General features: G+C 41.5%; 1 long non-coding RNA gene across 1 annotated transcript; it reads right to left on the reverse strand.

Annotated features, from left to right (window-relative positions):
• Positions 1–1461: 1461 nt before the first annotated feature.
• LOC135477215 (uncharacterized) lies at positions 1462–6253 on the reverse strand. Its single transcript, XR_010445151.1, has 3 exons — positions 6011–6253; positions 3553–3611; positions 1462–1942 (listed from the first exon to the last, which is right to left on the reverse strand). It is a non-coding gene; the product is annotated as an uncharacterized LOC135477215 (long non-coding RNA).
• Between the last annotated feature and the right edge of the window lie 988 nt (positions 6254–7241).

The following is a 7241-nucleotide window of genomic DNA, read 5'->3' on the forward strand; positions in this document are numbered from 1 at the left end:
CAGTGTGACTGAAGAAGGCCACCACCAGTTTTCGATTTTATGACCTATACATTACTTCAGTGCATTTTTGGAATTTTATCGCATGCTTGCCATATAAAAGAAAAAAGTAAAACAGAACTGAAAAAAGAAATGTCAACAGCTATCACTCACAGCTATAGTCAGTTTCGCTTCTTGGGATGCACAGTTTCTTGCACTGGGGCCGATTCCCGCCTTATCATACGAGGCATATTGCCATTTTCATTTTCTGTTCCATGGCCGAGCGTATGCCTGCTACCCACCTTAATGCTTCTACCCTTGTGCTTCGTGGTACTCAGTAACAAAATTCCAACGCATACAATACATTAAATATTGCAGGGTGAAAGGACCTGGTAACTCTGGGAATCGGCTGCAATGCAAGAAATTGTGCACCTCAAACAGCGAAATAGACTCTAGCAGTGAATGACAGTTGTTAACATCTTCATAAAGCCACTTCTTTTCTCAGTTCAGTTTTACTGTTTACTACTTTTCCCTGTTATATGGCAGGCATGCGATTTATAAAGCTCTGAACATGCATTGAAGCCAGTCTGTATCCGTGTTGTCGATGTATAGGTCATAAAATCGGAAAATGGAAGCTAATTGTCACAATGAATGTCTTTTTTTCCGTTAGATTTTAAAGTAGGGAAAATCATTGCATCACAAATGTAACTTACCGAAACGTTCTTAAGCACGCTGTTAAACCTCAATCAAATAAATAAATATATAAGAAAACGTAACTTTCAGCCTTGTAATTCCGCTACATATTACACATAACATGACACCTTAATGCCAGACAACCACGTGGCGTTCTACTCACAAGCAGAATTCACGTGTGATTTCGGTACGGTTGCCGCTCGACTTCAACATCAACCTAAGCACACAGTGTCATAGCGATGGACTGCACCTATAATGCGTTGTTCATGGCTATCACAATATCATTCCTCACAAGCAACACTCACCAGGAAATTTAAAACCTCAGCACCATTATCTGTGACAATTAGTCAGTAACTTGCGAAAGGTCGGTGGTTTATCCTACGCTCATAACATCAGCAGTCTCTCTCGTCACACTTTAATCCGAAACGGGTAAAGTGTAATATGACGAGATAGTGCGCAAACATTCTGAGCGTATGCGTCTCTCGACTGCGAGACGGACGCAATGATGACCCAAGGAATGTTCCACGGGGTATGAATTAAATCAGTATTCAAACTGCCTACCATGCTTTCATATAATATATATTCATATGTATATCTCAGTTGCGCTTTAATTGCAACTGTCCATATATTCAACGTGGCGATCTAATTCAGCACAATGGATTTACAGCCCATAGCCATGATATTGTAGTTAACCACAAAATCGTTCTCAGGAAAGCTATACAACATTAAACAACATAGATACATATTTACAAACATAAAGAAAAGCTAAAAAAGTTTAGATGCAAGTCATCGTATTTATTTGATTAGGCACTTGACAAAGACTGGTATGTATTCATTGTCTTCCATTGAATGTAAGGATTATATTTACGACATTTATGATGTTGCAGTTAAGCACAAAATCGCACTCAGGAAAGCTATAGGCCTCTACAACTGGCGAACTCAGAGGCAATGATTTATAAACACACAGGGAAGGGAGGAAAGGTTCTGATGCAACCTATCGTATTTATTTGATTATGCACGTGAAAAAGACTAGTCTAGTTTGTCTTCCATGGACAGTAAGAATTATATATTGGAGAGTATCGGTAGTAAGCCTACAGCTTAATATTTCACTGATGACACGGTGTACCGGATGATTTGCGCTAGCGTTGGAAAGTTTCTCGGTTCCAGTTCGGGTACCTTAGTGAAGCCAACTTGATCGGCGCGGGAACAATAGCCATCAAACGTCCTGTAACCTTCAAAAGGCAGCACGAAAAATCTGACGACATCGCCATTCCTGAAAAGACATACGGCTCGTGGCAACAAACATATGTAGACAAAACGCTGACTAGTTACTGGAAAGTATGTATTGTTTACTCATTTTTATTGAATAGATAGGTGTTTAGGAATAATTCACTTGCTTACAGGGTAGTTTGATATATCTGTGGAAGAAACCGAGCAAAGACCACAATTTCACACTTACCCTTTGACCCCCCCCCCCCTCCCTTGATAAACTACCCCACAAACTAGCCCCATATGGTTTCTTCAACTCATGTCTTTATAGTGGGTTGGCAGAGTACTGTAGCCACAGGAAGAATCAATGGTAAACCATACACCGATTCACGCTATGTCCGATAAGTCCTTCCAAACAATGGCTGCATTCCAAAAGTGGTGTCAGCTTTGGCTCTTACTTCTTAACTCGCCCGTACACGCAACATCTCACATATATTTTACTTGCTAAAAACACACGAGACCCACATTCACCTCACAGTCATCGCTTAAGCAGCATCCAGTTTGCCTTCGCCACAGTTAAGACTCGAGTCTTGAAAAAGCGTTAAACCTGAAAAGACGAGCCTAATGGCCGCCTTGTACAGAAATGGTCTGCCGTGTCATGAATACTGGGCTGGTGTGCCATTACCGAATGGACTATACCTGGGATGTTGCGTGTGAGGGCGAGCTGAGAGGTAAGAGCCAAAGTTGACACCACTTTTGCACTGCAGCCATTGTCCGGAAAGGATTTATCGGACATGGCGTGAATTGGTGGATGGTTTATCATTGGTTCCCCTGTGGCTACGATACTCCGCCAGCCCAATATAAAGAGAGGAGATGAACTAGAAGCACGCTCCATCCGAACCGACGGGAGTTATATTCGAACACGTCATACACCTGAATGTAATCTATTTTTCTTTTAGCGGTGTAGGGGAGGTAAATCTTCCAGAGCTGGTATGTGTAAGTACAACTTGCACTGAGTGAGCCATGGGGGCCGCGCGGTCTTCCTTGCCCCAGACCACACCGCGAGCCTTTCATTATAGTCTATTTCTTTTACAGAGTTAATAATATGAACACAAAACATATCAGTGTGTAGAACTTGTATTGTTATGTGGCAGTGGCCAAAGGCAATGTTGGTAGCGAGTGTGGCTGATTTTACAGACACCTGAATATAGGCGACTCGTTAAAAGAAATAGACTATTGTGAAAGGCCAGCGGTGTGATCTGAGGCAAGGCAGACCGTTCTTCCGCCAGGGCTCACTCAGTGCTATTGCATGAAAGCTGTACTTACATATACCTCAAGAGTCCCTTCCAAACATCACCAAACTAAGGATGTCGTAATTTGGTGTTTTCATTCATCGCTTGATAAAATCTACGTGGCCATTTGGAGATGCGCATAATGATGAATTTGACATAGGCTTTGGTGTTTTTAAGTTTGAGTCATTAACCCTTAACCCTCATCAGACATCAGCACCCTGAGGACACTGTAAAATCATTACCTATTTAAACGTAAACTGCTGTTTAAATGTAAACCCAATGTGAAATGTTCAAGGCTTATCTACAAGACAGTTAAATTTGTATTTTATTTTTTTCAAATTTGCAATTATACGGATAATAGGATATATGGTGAAATACCTACCTGCAGAGAAGGAGCCTCGCGAAGTTTGGTAGCTGTAGGAGGTGGGCAGAGGTGTCATTCTGAAGTCAGAGGATACCGATTATAGTATTTATAGTATAGTATAAATTGCCTTCAGAACCCAAGGCAAAACGGAATGCAGAAACGTCGAGTAACTGTAGATTCTTAAAAAATAAAATAAAATTAAGAATCAGCTGTTACAAGGCGTGTTTTCTACAAAAACCATTTAGATAGGAGAAACTTGACAGTGCATAGCATTGACTGTTGGTTATTTTTCAGGAATAGACAGTCTTTGAGCGTGGTGTTATTCAAATAAATGAGCATTCGATGTCTAATAAAATAAATGATTGCTGGTATGCTTCGTCGTAACGCACTACAACGCACAGTTAGTGCATTTGATGTGATAATTCTACTTGCACATTTAGTGCATTTGATGTGATAATTCTACTTGCACATTTAGTGCATTTGATGTGATAATTCTACTTGCACATTTAGTGCATTTGATGTGATAATTCTACTTGCACAGTTAGTGCATTTGATGTGATAATTCTACTTGCATATTTAGTGCATTTGATGTGATAATTCTACTTGCATATTTAGTGCATTTGATGTGATAATTCTACTTGCTGGAACATCATGGAATTTCATGGACAGATCAAGGCTTCACCTTGAGTGTTGACTATCTGACTTTCATGCAATGGATAACGCGCTTCTGTTCTTGTATTGAAATGATGTAGCTATTCAGAAAAGGGCATATACAAAGAGCTGGTCAAGGAAAATGTTCTATTCCACCTAAGTTAAGGGTGGTTGTTGTAATCATGTACACTACTTGGTGACACAGTGTACGGGATGATTTTGCGCTTTTGTTGGATAGTTTCTCGGTTCCAGTTAAATACATGTACTTCTTAGCCTGTCCCACTGCTTGCTGTATACATTTCTAGCCTACCATGTATTTTTTTAACCTGCTGCTGTACGCTAAGCAACCCCACCCTTTCTCCTGACTATCGGTAGAACTTCGTGCTCATCTCCCCAGCCTGTAATGCACTTCTGGTATCATAGGGTAAGCATTGCTTATATATCTGCATTGTCTGTATAATGTTGCCCACATGTATATACCTCTTTATCCCCTGCAATGGTCCCGCAACAGCCATGTGTGTAACGCTGCGTGTATTTTATATTGTATATGTGTATACTTGGGGGCTACCGTGGCCTCATCAATGCGGTCGCTCTGAGTTCAAATCCAGCTAAACCTCTCAGCTCGTACGTGGGAAGGTCTACGGGCAACCTGTGGATGGTCGTGGGTTTCCCTGGGATCTAACCGGCTTCCTCCCACCATAATGCTGGCCGTCGTCGTATAAGTGAAATATTCTTGAGTACGGGCGTAAAACACCAATCAAGTAAAAAATAAATAAATCGGATGTAGTCAATGTTGCCAGATTTTTTCTAACCAGGTATAGTCCTGGTAGGATTATGAAGAACAATTATTAAGCATCGTATCCTAAGCAGAGATAAATCATCTCACTAATGCGGGCCATATCCAGTTCTTGGTTGCTAGGTTCCTCCAAAAATTCGTTAGAAGTGATATAATGTTCAAGATTTCGTATGAAAACAGTGAGAAATTTACTCAACATTCTATCCAAACTTTTTGGAAAACTGTTTGAGACTGGAGATTTAAAGGAGAGCGTAAGCAGCTGCCCCATGCAACACGTAATTCAGAAAACCGCGTGATCTCTTCAGCGGAATCTGATGATAATCTGCATGGTCAGAATATATTTATATTTGCAATTGATTAGAGCTTAGATCCGTGCTCAAGAATGACTGAGGAAACCGTAATTCACGGGGAATCTTATCCACCGTCCTTCACCAGGTACCTGACAAACGGCGGAATCAATACACCGCTCTTCACGAAGTACCTGACAAACCGGCGGACTCACACCACAGCCCTTCGCCAGATACCGGTCAAACGTGTGGAATCAGTCCACTGCCCTTCGCCAGGTACTTGACAAACGGCGGAATCAATACACCGCTCTTCACGAGGCACCTGACAAACTGGCGGACTCAAACCACCGCCCGACCCAAACCAGGTATGGTTAGCTGTGTATCTAATATTTACGCGACAGCTGTTTGTGTGTCACATATCTAACTAGAAAAAAGCTGTTTTGCTTTCAGTATCTGATCGGCATAGTGCACATATACTTATTTTGAAACTGATTTTTCCGGCGGCAGCTGTAAGTGATAACAGCTAGGCAGAGACTGTATATAGTAAATACTTACATAGTATTGTAGCACGTAACCGAAGAACTGCGGCGATGAGTACCGTAAATAATCACTGCAAAAAAGATAATGCTGGCGGACGTCGTAGAAGTGAAATATTCCTGAGTATGGCGAAAAACACCAAACAAATACATTAATCCATATCTGAGGGGGATTTGAAAATAAAGATAATAACAAAAATCAATACCTCCAAATTATTACAAGTGAAGTTCAAGCCGTTTACGTCACAAGTGAAATCATCCGAGTGGAAAGGAAGAAAGAGTTTCGGCTGGCTGAACACACGGTTGTTGTTGCTCACAGAGATGTAATAACCTCTAGGTTCGGCCGTGCCGTTTGTAATAATGCCTGGTCGCGTGGGGCACACGACTTCACCAGAGTGGCGGAAGACTGCTGTTGAATGGTAAGGCGAGATAGTCTCTGTCAGTGTTCCGTTGCCTTCCTGGAATTAGAATATAATATATTTACTTTATTTACGTGGATTTAACGATTACGCGACTATGTTTCAGGTGTGATGACAGTCAGGTTTATGGATGGAGGAAACCCGGAGTAAACATTTACCCTTCGCTAGGTACCTATAAGAAACTTCCTGACATTATGCCGAAGTTTATAAGCATGCAGCGAGAGCTGGATTCGAACATTCGATGGTTAAGAGCCTATCAGTCGCCCAGAGCCAGGACTTTAAGCATGAACCGGCAAGGCCTCATTACAATAATCATTCTAACTTTATATCCCCTGAATATTCCAGAACAGATTGTCGTGGTTTATTCTGGTGAAGATTTTTCTACAGAGTAATTAATAAATCAGAATAGATTTTGGCCTTATGTCTGTAATTTGGAGCAATAGAGGCGAAGATTGGTCATCTGCCTCAATAAGACCAGCATGTCTGTAACAAATAAAATGCTGACTGGGTAGCGTGATATAAAGGGGAACAGCAAACAGGCTAGATAACGAATCGATGGATTGTACCGTCTCAGATTTCTAGTTTGATAAAATCGCACCCATGGTCAACAGGATATCTCCAAGTTATTCATAAGAGGTATATATTCATACAAATTCACTGTGCACGTAGGGTCAGGTTTTGACCCACATCTCCAATGCCATATCGAGTACAAAAAGCACTTTTAGTTACATGTCCTCAGTCACGTCCCGCTCCTACACTTTATAAAAGTAAGAGCCACCTTTTGTTCATCGTTCATACTTACAAAGACCGTTACAAATCTGCAAGTGAGGCCTGTGGAGGGTACAAACCCCGAACCGTACACTACAGTTTGATCACATTTTCGGGTTTTAAAATCACATAGTCCCCCTCTTGGCAAGCCCAGAACTTCGGGTGGTGTGTTGTTGTCAATGGAGCAGTCGTCCCCGATCCAGTCCGCTTCACATCGGCATACACCTGAAGGATGACAAGACGTATTACA

This window comes from Liolophura sinensis, chromosome 10 (genome assembly GCF_032854445.1).
Source record: "Liolophura sinensis isolate JHLJ2023 chromosome 10, CUHK_Ljap_v2, whole genome shotgun sequence".
Classification (NCBI taxonomy): domain Eukaryota; kingdom Metazoa; phylum Mollusca; class Polyplacophora; order Chitonida; family Chitonidae; genus Liolophura; species Liolophura sinensis.